General features: G+C 47.8%; 1 protein-coding gene across 2 annotated transcripts in view; it reads left to right on the plus strand.

Moving 5' to 3' along the window:
* The window catches only part of GCGR (glucagon receptor), a 141,310-nt gene that overhangs the window by 89,594 nt on the left and 39,631 nt on the right, over nucleotides 1-12,085 (plus strand). The window lies entirely within an intron of this gene.

Here is a 12,085-nt window from a genome sequence, read left to right on the forward strand (position 1 = left end):
TGCCCAGAAGACACCGATTAAGCAGTGATTCCTGGCAGTCCTCCAACTGTGCTCATGAGGGAATGACCAGGAGTGCAGGTCACATCCTCTGTGTGAGAGGCAGACGTGCACGCTCAGCGACATGCATCATGCATGGATGTAAATAGGAGTGACAGTTCACAGACAATGTCTTTCTAATTGCTTGCAGGCCTCGTAAAGAAGCCAAAGTAAAGTGCATTGCTGGTAACAATTCATTTTAACCTTCCATATTTAAATTGTCCCATCATGAGTCAAAATGGAGCAGATTTCCTCTTTATAAAGGGTGAGGAGCCTTCTCCTCCGCTCACTCTCATCCCTTACTAAGTCATTATTACTTCATTTCAAATAATTTGATTTATTTTCTGGTTGCACTTATTAATCAACCAACTCGCAAAATCATGGAGGGTTTCTTCAAAGTCATAGCAATAAAACCTGCATAAAAAAGCAAGCATTTTCGCTACAATTTGTAATACAGCAATAGGACTTTTATAAGTAAAATATCAAAGTTTAGCTTACCTTTGATAGAGTCATAAAATAGAATAAAAGAGTTCAGAAGAGAGAAAAGGCATCAGGCTCACTGACAAATTCACTGTTAACCCATTCTCTGATACATAAAGGCTGTAGATGCCAAACACAATTTTTGCAAATTTTTATTGACGTCCTATTTAAAAAATTATTTGAGTAAAAAAGTTTGAATTTAGGCAAAGAAAATATATGATTCAGTCTTTTAATCAATGAAGATGTTGTATAAGTTAATTACCGGTGATAACGGTTGTAATAGATTGTGCTAAGCGTAAAACATCTGTCAAACAAAGCAAACTTTAAGGCTAAGTGCACACTTACTTTTTGGCCCTGCGGATTTTTCCGCGCAGAATTGAAGAAATCCGCAGGTCAAATGACCTGCATTTTTCCTGCGGATTTCTTCCTTTTTTCTTGCGGTTTTTGTGCGGTTTTCCTCTGCGGATTTGGAGAATGGAGCAGGTGGAAAACCGCACAAAATAAGTAACATGCTGCATATTTTGAACCACAAGAAAACCGCGTGGAAAAATCCGCAGCGTCTGCACAGCGTTTTTTTTTTTCTATGTACTTACTTGCTACTGTACATCACAATGCAGATATGCAACGTTTCTGCGCGGTAAAATCCGCTGCGGATCCGCTGGATATCTGCATCATGTGCACATGGCCTCAGGCCGGGGTCACACTACCATAGAATACAGCTGAGTGCTATGTGATAAAACATGGCATATCACTGGGCTACGTGTTAATCTATGGGGCATCCCACATCTTCGATTATTTTCTCATGCCGAATCGGCATGCAAGAACAATCACAGCATGCTGCGACTGGCACTGACACTCGGCCGATTCTTGGCTCACTCACAGCCATATAAGTCTATGGGTGCGAGAGACACACCGCACAGCACTTGGATATCATCCATCCGAGTGATGTGCGATATACGCCGATGCCGGCAATGGAGGAGACGAGTTTCTCCGTCGTCCCCTCCGCTGTGCTCCGATCCTCTCTTTGTGAGGAAGTACCCTAATGGCATAACAGGATGAAGGATACCTGAACAGGAGCGGCCACCAATCTCAAACGGCAATTTCTTTTCTGATTACCTATGTCATATACAGTTGTGCTCAAAAGTTTACATACCCCGGCAGAAATTTTGCTTTCTTGGCCTTTTTTCGGAGAATATGAATGATAACACCAAAACGTTTTCTCCACTCATGGTTAGTGGTTGGGTGAAGACACTTATTGTCAAACTACTGTGTTTTCTCTTTTTAAATCATAATGACAAGCCAAAACATCCAAATTACCCTGATGAAAAGTTCACATACCCCATTTCTTAATACCGTGTATTGCCTCCTCTAACATTAATGACAGCTTGAGTCTTTTGTGGTAGTTGTGGATGAGGGTCTTTATTTTCTCAAATGGTAAAGCTGCACAATCTTTTTGGCAAAAAGCCTCCAGTTCCTGTAAATTCCTGGGCTGTCTAGCATGAACTGTGTGCTTGAGATCTCCCCAGAGTGACTCAATGATATTGAGGTCAGGAGACTGAGATGGCCACTCCAGAGCCTTCGCTTTGTTCTGCTGTAGCAAATGACAAGTCGACTTGGCCTTGTGTTTTGGATTACTGTCATGTTAGAACGTCGGTGACACTGAAATAGCACAAAAAGGGGACTTAAAAATCCTCCAATAATAGACGAAAACAGCAAAAAAAAGCAAAAAAGCAGAAAGGTTTACCTGTCCAGGCCTCCAGACAAATGCACTATCAGGATGCAGTGGACCCATATAATTAAGATGTCAACACAGGTGCAAGAATACCGATGAAACAACTGCTCACAGCCTACCAATACATGGAGGGGGTGGCTGCCTGATATGTTAATGCACAACAAAAAGCTTGTATGCGGCGCTGTTCACACTATGGCAATGCACAGCATCCAGGTTAACAGCCTAGTAGTGACACCCTTCTATGAGCTCAGGCGGGCTGCCCAGCGCTATCAAAATGCATGCCATGTGAACAGACACCGCAGTTTACAAGACCAAATGGGCCCAACTGCACCCTGAATAAAAAGTGCAAAAAACACATTAAAAAATGTGGCGTATTAGCTGATATTTTGGCCAAAATACGTGAGCCCGTAACCTGCGCCAAAGGTCTCCACGTTTACTGGTCCCTAATACTAAATCCTAACACTGAAATAGCACAAAAAGAGGACTTAAAAATCCTCCAATATTAGAAGAAAACAGCAAAAAAGCAGAAAGGTTTACCCGTCCAGGCCTCCAGACAAATGCACTATCAGGATGCAGTGGACCAATATAATTAAGATGGCAACACAGGAGCAAGAATACCGATGAAACAACCACTCACAGCCTACCAATACATGGAGGGGGTGGCTGCCTGGTATGTTAATGTGTGGTGCCCCCAGGAGTATGGTCGCCACAGTGGCATTGCCTTCCTCCTAGGGAGTGTGATGTCATGCTTGGAAGCAATAAAGGATCTCTCTGGCAGTTACCACAACACACAACACAGTTTCCATTCCAGGTCAGCAGAGGGAGCTCTGAACCAAACCTGGGGGAGGAGCTACTCTCTGGGGGCCAGGAAGGAAGATTTAGGAGTTCGTGTGAGGAGGGCAACGTGTGTGGATGTGAGGAGAGGAGCTGGGAGATTGAGCAGAGAGTTCAGAGCCCGGTCTCCAAGGCTGTACGGACACTGATGGTCCTGCAACAGAAACCGGAGGAATAGGAAGCTGTAAATGCTCTATTTTCACATAAGACTCGAAGGCACAACAGTGACGTGTGAGCCAGAAGAGGAAGGCTACAGCTGTCTGCCATACGAGGGAGTTCTAAAGAGAATAAGCAAGTGGAACTTCAGTGTAATACAGTACTGCAAGTACCTAAAACTAAGCGCTAGGAAGGAGACTACACAACCCATCTGCCTAGAGAGATTCCTAAGTTGCTTCCAGGCTAGCCAGCTCCTGTGTCATCTGTAATCTGGACCCTGGACTGCATTTGCCAAGCAAAGTAAAGGTAAAGAAACTGCACCCTGTTGTGTCCTTGCCTTCTTCCTGCAACCCCCGTCAGCACTGCTGCATCTCTGTGCCAGACACTACACCCTCTTCCTCAACACCTATCCTCACTGCCCTGGGAATACTGCCCTACCTGTGGAGGGCCACAACATCACTGCTGCACTACACCATCTGTCCCAGAGGATCTCTCTGCAGCGTCAGCTTAACATCTTCATTGCCGAACACCACAGGTGGTGTCACGAATCATTCACTCATAAACTTTATTCCATCACTTATCCCTTTTACATGGGCGCCCAGGGCCACGGACCGGGTCACTGCTGCTGTGACATTCCCCTTTGAGAGACCGGCCGGTACCGAGTACCCCACAGCCCTGGGAGGGTGACCCATTTTGGCGTCACAAACAGGATTTACGGAGCCCTGTGTCCCCGGATCCTGTGTGCCAGAGACTGTGTTGTGTGCCATAGACAATTTGTGCAGTTGCTGCCATTACCCCGCTGCTTGGCACGTGCGGGAAGCAACAGGGGCGGGCCATCGTGGGTGGAGCCAGACGAAAAGCACGAAAAAGTGAAGTGCCGCGCAGGAAGAGACCAGCGCGTGGGAAGTGAGAAGCCGAGGCCTGCAGTCCCGGCGTCCCCCGATCGTCCAGCCGGTGGAGTGGCAACCGGTAAGCCAGCGCAACCCAGGGCCTGGCCAACGTTAACTAGGGGGGGAAGAGAATGTCTGAAGCAAGAGCAGACGCAGCGGCGGATGCCACTGCAAACCCCACAGCGCCACAAGCTGTAGGGCCCAGCGCAGCTGCGGCTCCCATAGCGCCGCTGCATCCAGCAGCAAGCGCTGCCTCCACAGCGCCACAAGAATCTGCGCCCACCGCAGCAGTCCCCATAATGCCGCTGTCCATGCCCTATATACTGGGAGCGGCCTGGCTACCGCAGTACTCAGGTGAGTCACATACCCTGAGTGAACTCAAAGAGAGACTGTGCAGTCTGATTGAGTTGTATCCTCTGTCTGAAAACCAAAAAGTGAACATCCTTATTGGGCAGCTAACTGGTGCAGGACAGAGGGAAGTAAAAGCCTTGCAGGACACTGATAAAGAGACTGTTAAAAAGATCCTGGCTAAGCTGAAAAGCACCTTTGACACCCACACTGCATCTGAAATAAAGATGAGATTCTTTGGGTGTAAGCAGAGAGTGCAGGACGGTATACGGGACTATGCACTTAACCTACAGGAGGCGCTGCGAGCCATAAAGCAGATTGACCCAGACAGTGTGAAAGATGGAGACAGACTGTTAAAGGAGCAATTTATTGAGGGACTCCTATCCAGTAACCACAGAGCACAGCTGCGCATAATAGCCCTACAAAACCCTGACCTAGACTTTGCAGACTTCAAAGACAGGGCTATTCGGTTGCTGCATGAACCAAATGTCAGCCGTCCAGCGCCCCCTAGGCGCCCAGCGATCACATACCATCAAGAAGCAGCATCTTTCCCTCTCAGCCCTGTGGAGGCTGATGCACAGACTCTGGACAAAGACCCATCTGCCGAACTGCGTCTTCAGGTCCAGGAGCTGACCAAAAATATGGCTGCACTTGCCAAAACTGTGCAGTCCCTGCAGGTGTCATCAAAGGAGAAGATCCAGCTGGCCTCCAGTTCAGAGGATGTCCCATGGCTACCGAAGAAGAGGATCCCGCCACGCCGAGGGAGAGACAACAATCGCTATGACCTGGACGGACGTCCCATCTGTCGTCACTGCCACAAGGCAGGCCGCATTGCAAGGTTCTGTTATTTAAACGAGCAACCCCTGGGTCAGAGGGCCAACCCCCAGGAGTAGGACCACAAGGCCCAAAGAACTGGCGAGCCAAGTATGTTGGAGGGCGACCGGTCCTCCCAGTGGTGATTGACGGCTTCCCCATGAACGCTTTGCTGGACACTGGCTCTCAGGTGACAACTATGCCATAAATCCTTTACAAGCGGTATTGGGCTGACTCTGAACTTAGGCCTGTTTCACACTTCCCTTTTTGACCATCAGTCAAAATCCACCGTTTTTGCAAAAAAACGGATCCGCCATTTTTTTGGCGGATCTGTTTTTTTCCCCATTGATTTGCATTACTGGCGGATCTTGACGGATGGCTATCCGTTGGATCCGTTTTTTTGCGGATCCATCAATTTTTTTGCGTCCGCCGAGATGCCTGGACGAACCATGTAACGTTTTTTGTACTGCAGGATCCGCATTTTTATAGTGCGCATGCCCGGAGGAATGAAGTCAGGCGGAAATTTAACCCTGAAATCATTTCTGGCGGACAGAAAAAAAAATTCTCTCTCTCTCTCTCTCTCCTCTCTCTCTCCCCCCCTTCCCGGGCAGCGGTTCCTTTAAAATTCTTCATTCGGCGGATCTGTAAAAAAAAACGGTCCGGTGGCATCCGTTCACATCAGTTAACAACAGATTCGCCTTCCGCCATTTTGGCGGATTTTAACTGACACAAAAAAACTGATGTGTGAAACAGGCCTTACCCGCGGCCCAAGTGATGAACTGACGGTAGTTGCCAGCAATGGTCAGTCTTTGCCGCAAGTAGGATGTAAAGAGATTACTATTAAAGTGGTGCAAGTAGAGTTAAAATCTCAAGGTCTGATAGTTGTAGATATTGATCGACGAGAATGTAATCCAATGATGACCTTAGGTACTAATGTGATTGAAAATTGTCTTGCCGAGGTTATTGTTATGTTGCAACAGGTGGCTGAGACTGCTGGTTCCAGTGAATAAAGAGTCCTGCAGAAGGAGATCAAGACCCTGATGCAAAGACAGCAGGTAGAACTGTCTGGCGGAGAAATTGGCGGTGTCAGAGTGAGTGATTCTTTCCCCATTGCGATACCCCCCAGATGTGAAATGTTAATTTGGTGTGGGGCAGCCATGGGCCTCAGAGGAAAAGATTACCAAGCATTGGTAGAGCCAGTGTACTCTGATAGTAGGCCCACTGTCCTGACAGCCAGAGGGGTAGTTGATGTCCGTAAAGGGAAAGTGACTGAACGCCTCAAGTTTTGTGGGGAAGAGGAGGCCACAATACCTCGGTATGCCACAGTTGCTAAGCTGCTTACTGTCAGTAACAACACAATACAGGCAGCAGAGCCCTTGGTCTCATCCGACCAGGTGGAGGACAATGGCTCTGTAAAGCAGCTGGAGGAGTGGTGTCAGCATCTGCAGGTGGGGACTGACTCCACCCCTTCATACCAAAAGAGTGGGGTTTACCGAGTGACTCAGGAGTATGAGCGGGTATTCAGTAAACACCCTCTAGACTTTGGGAAGGCAAACGGGGTTCAACACCATATCCCCACTGGAGATCATCCACCCATTAAAGAAAGGTACCAGCCTATACCCCCAACACAATATCAATGTGCCAAAAGTATGTTGCAGGATTTGAAGGAGGCTGGGGTGATCAGAGATAGTTGTAGCCCCTGGGCAGCTCCAATAGTCTTTGTGAAAAAGAAAGATGGTACCATGAGAATGTGTGTTGATTACAGGAAAATTAACAGCATTACACATAAGGATGCCTACCCATTACCCAGAATTGAGGAGTCATTAGCTGCACTTAAAACTGCTAACTATTTTTCCACCTTAGCTCTCACTAGTGGGTATTGGCAGGTTCCCATGGCAGAGGCAGACAAGAAGAATACAGCGTTTACCACACCAATGGGTCTCTGCGAGTTCAACTACATGCCATTCGGGCTCTGCACCGCCCCAGGGACATTTCAACGGCTAATGGAGTGCTGTCTTGGACACAAGAACTTTGAGACAGTCCTGTTGTACCTTGATGATGTCATTGTTTTCTCCAAGACTTATGAAGACCATCTGAAGCACCTGGCTGAGGTGTTTGAAGCCTTGTCCAACTTTGGCCTGAAAGTGAAGCCTTCCAAATGCCTCCTCCTGAAGCCCAAGGTACAGTACCTCAGTCATGTAGTGAGTGTAGAAGTTGTGGCACCGGATCCTGACAAAGTCACTGTCATCCGGGACTGGCAGAAGCCCAGCAACCTCCATGAGGTACGTCAATTCCTCGGATTGGTAGGCTACTACCGAAGGTTCATCAAAGGCTTCACTGAGATAGCCACACCTATGCAAAATCTTCTAGTGGGTCAGCCCAAGAAAGCCAGAAAGAAGAGTCCTACATTTGAATGGAATGAGAAACTGGAGAGGTCCTTCACTCGACTAAAAATGGCTCTCATAGGAGATGAAGTTCTGGCCTACCCAGATTATGACCAACCATTTGTTCTGTATACTGATGCCAGCAACGTGGGACTGGGAGCAGTACTGTCACAGTTACAGAATGGCAAAGAAAGAGTGATCTCCTACGCCAGCAGGAAGCTTCGTCACACTGAAAGGAACCCTGACAACTACAGTTCCTTCAAGCTGGAGTTCCTCGCCATAGTCTGGGCTGTGACTGAACGATTCAAGAATTACCTAGCTTCAGCCAAGTTTACCATCTTCATGGACAACAACCCGTTGACTCACTTGGAAACTGCCAAACTAGGCGCACTGGAGCAGCGATGGATGGCCCGGCTGTCTAACTATGAATTCACCATCAAGTACCGAGCGAGGCACAAGAATGCCAATGCTGATGCGCTGTCCAGAATGCCTAATCTGCCAGATGCAGGAGAAGACCCTGAGGCACTCGAAGAAATAGAGTTACCTGTCTTCCATCAGCCAATTGCGGCCCAACGTGCCCAAGGAGTGAGAAACAGACGGTCTATCGTGAAAGAGGCCAGCCTAAATCCATTGCCTCATCATGACTGGGCAGAAATGTAGGATAGCGACCCCGCAGTCCGCCTGGTAAAGGAGCTACTGTCACAAGCTGACTCACGCCCAGGTCCAGATGCTCCTGAAGAAACCCAGCAGTTGTGGAAGGAAAGAGGCAGGCTGTTCCTCTATGAGGGAAAGCTGTGTCGGAGGAGTATCAACGCCCGCACTCATGAGTTGGTCTGGCAGGTGGTAGTCCCAAAGAGGGAGGCATCAATGGTCTTAGAAGCCTATCACAATGGAGCTGGACACTTCGGATGGAAGAAGCTGGAGGCCTTGCTCCGAGAGAGATTCTACTGGGCTGGTATGAGGAAGGCCATTGAAAATTGGGGCCGGGAGTGTGGACAATGCAACCTGCGCAGAAAGGACCGTAACAGCCAGCGAGATCCTTTGCAGCCAATAATAACCAAACAGCCACTCGAGTTGGTCGCCCTGGACCATGTGAAGCTGGTCCCAAGCCGTTTAGGCTACGTTTATGCTCTTACCATCGTTGACCACTACTCGAGATTCCTGGTAGTCGTGCCTGTCAAGGATCAAACAGCCAGGACAGCAGCCAGAGCATTCCAACAGCACTTTTGTCGACCACATGGATATCCCGAGCGAGTGCTTACAGATCAAGGTCCAGCTTTTAAGGCGGAAGTGTTCCAGGAATTCTGTAACTTGCACGGTTGCAAGAAGATCAGGACAACACTGTACCATCTACAGACCAATGGCATGGGTGAAAAGATGAATCAAGTGGTGATCGATCTACTGAAGACCTTGCCTTTGGAAGAGAGGAATCTGTGGCCAGAGAAGTTGCCAGATCTGGTAGACCTCTACAATCACATTCCTGTGAATTCCACCAACTGCACTCCAGCCTACCTAATGAGAGCGAGGCCTGGCAAACTGCCTATTGATTTGGATATGGGAGTCCTGACACCTGAAGTGACATCACCAGATGCTGACTGGGTTACAGAGCGGCAGCAGCAATATCGAAGAGTACAAGAGTGCGTAGAAAAGAGTCAAGCTCATGCGAGACAAAAACAGGAAAAGAACTACAATCAACATGCACCTGCAGTTCTCTTGTCACCAGGAGAACAAGTCCTAAAGAGGAAAAGAAGGATGCATATATTGGAAGACCAATGGGAAGCTGAACCCTACACCGTCCTACCATCAAACTTTGACAACTCCAAAGTGTGCCTTGTCAGTAAGGATGGAGGGGAAACCTCATCAGCAGTATAGAGGGATCATCTGAAATTGTGCCCTGACCAACTGAAGGACAGAATGGAAGAGCAAAACAACCTTCAGCCCATAGAGGAAGAATAAGAAAAGGTCAGCACTGTACTCGGAGAATTCCCTGCAAATTGGACTAGAGCGAATCAAGCCATAGTGGTGCCAGTTTTGACCTTTCCCCAACTGGTAGTGCAAGAAGAAGTGACTCAAGACCACCCTGAAAACCAGCAAGTACAAGCAGCGGATGCTACACCAGTAGTGGAACAAGAGAATTCTCACCCTGCCAGTGGTGAATCTGTCATGCTCACAGTGAGTAGAAGTGGTCCTAGGAAATCTAGTATTCCTGTGCTACGCAGAACCAACAGTAATGTAGCCGGTACAAAACCCCCTACACCAGTAGTTAACACAAGGCATCCAGTAAGGTCCCCAACAACCCCAGTGCTACGTAGGTCTGTCCGTAGTACCCAAGGTATACCACCCCTAAGGTTTCATATATAAATAAGTAATGTGAATGTTAAAATGTAAATATGCAATTTTTCAAGCTTATGTGCCTACAGAGACTCTGTAAGAACTCTTTTGAACAATCTGTTTGTTTTTGATGGACAATGGGCCACAGGACTATGTGTGGTCAAAACAATCCTTGTATATAGTTACCCACTTGCTCAGGAAATGGACCATGGACATTGACGCATCGACTAATCGTCATCAGGACTGTTTTTGAGCTTTGGTTTTTGTAATTTTTCATTTTTTTGAAATCTTGTAACAGTTACAATTGTTCATTTGTTAATATGTTTTTTGCATGTTTTCTCTTCAGTCCGGGAGTACTGAATTGCACTAGGGGGGAATGTGGCGCCCCCAGGAGTATGGTCGCCACAGTGGCATTGCCTTCCTCCTAGAGAGTGTGATGTCATGCTTGGAAGCAATAAAGGATCTCTCTGTCAGTTACCACAACACATAACACAGTTTCCATTCCAGGTCAGCAGAGGGAGCTCTGAACCAAACCTGGGGGAGGAGCTACTCTTTGGGGGCCAGGAAGAAGATTTAGGAGTTCGTGTGAGGAGGGCAATATGTGTGGACGTGAGGAGAGGAGCTGGGAGATTGAGCAGAGAGTTCAGGCTCATTCCCAGCTATATCGCATGATCTGGAGCCCGGTCTCCAAGGCTGTACGGACATTGATTGTCCTGCAACAGAAATCGGAGGAATAGGAAGCTGTAAATGCTCTATTCTCACATAAGACTCGGAGGCACAACAGCGACGTGTGAGCCAGAAGAAGGCTACAGCTGTCTGCCATATGAGGGAGTTCTAAAGAGAATAAGCAAGTGTAACTTCAGTGTAACACAGTACTGCAAGTACTTAAAACTAAGAGCTAGGAAGGAGACTACACAACCCATCTGCCTAGAGAGATTCCTAGGTTGCTTTCAGGCTAGCCAGCTCCTGTGCCATCTGTAATCTGGACCCTGGACTGCATTTGCCAAGCAAAGTAAAGGTAAAGAAACTGCACCGTTGTGTCCTTGCCTTCTTCCTGCAACCCCCGTCAGCACTGCTACATCTCTGTGCCAGACACTACACCCTCTTCCTCAACACCTATCCTCACTGCCCTGGGACTACTGCCCTACCTGTGGAGGGCCACAACATCATTGCTGCACTACACCATCTGTCCCAGAGGATCTGTCTGCAGCATCGGCTTAACATCTTCATTGCCGAACACCACAGGTGGCGTCACGAATCATTCACTCATAAACTTTATTCCATCACTTATCCCTTTCACATGGGCGCCCAGGGCCACGGACCGGGTCACCGCTGCTGTGACATTCCCCTTTGAGAGACCGGCCCGGTATCGAGTACCCCACAGCCCTGAGAAGGCGGCCCAAATGTACAACAAAAAGCTTGTATACGGCACTGTTCACACTATGGCAATGCACAGCATCCAGGTTAACAGCCTAGTAGTGACACCCTTCTATTAGTTCAGACGGGCTGCCCAGCGCTATCAAAATGCATGCCATGTGAACAGACACCTCAGTTTACAAGACCAAATGGGCCCAACTGCACCCTGAATAAAAAGTGCAAAAAACACATTAAAAAATATGGCGTATTAGCTGATATTTTGTCCAAAATATTTGAGCCCATAACCTGCGCCAAAGGTCTCCGCGTTGGCCAAAATATCAGCTAATACGCCACATTTTTTAATGTGTTTTTTGCACTTTTTATTCAGGGTGCAGTTGGGCCCATTTGGTCTTGTAAACTGCGGTGTCTGTTCACATGGCATGCATTTTGATAGCGCTGGGCAGCCCGCCTGAACTAATAGAAGGGTGTCACTACTAGGCTGTTAACCTGGATGCTGTGCATTGCAATAGTGTGAACAGTGCCACATACCAGCTCTTTGTTGTGCATGTATTGGTAGGCTGTGAGCGGTTGTTTCATCGGTATTCTTGCACCTGTGTTGACATCTTAATTATATGGGTCCACTGCATCTTGATAGTGCATTTGTCTGGAGGCCTGGACGGGTAAACCTTTCTGCTTTTTTGCTTTTTTTTGCTGTTTTCATCTAT

The sequence above is a fragment of the Dendrobates tinctorius genome, unplaced genomic scaffold (genome assembly GCF_039654945.1).
Source record: "Dendrobates tinctorius isolate UK_male_01 unplaced genomic scaffold, ASM3965494v1 ptg000103l, whole genome shotgun sequence".
NCBI classification, from domain to species: Eukaryota; Metazoa; Chordata; class Amphibia; order Anura; family Dendrobatidae; genus Dendrobates; species Dendrobates tinctorius.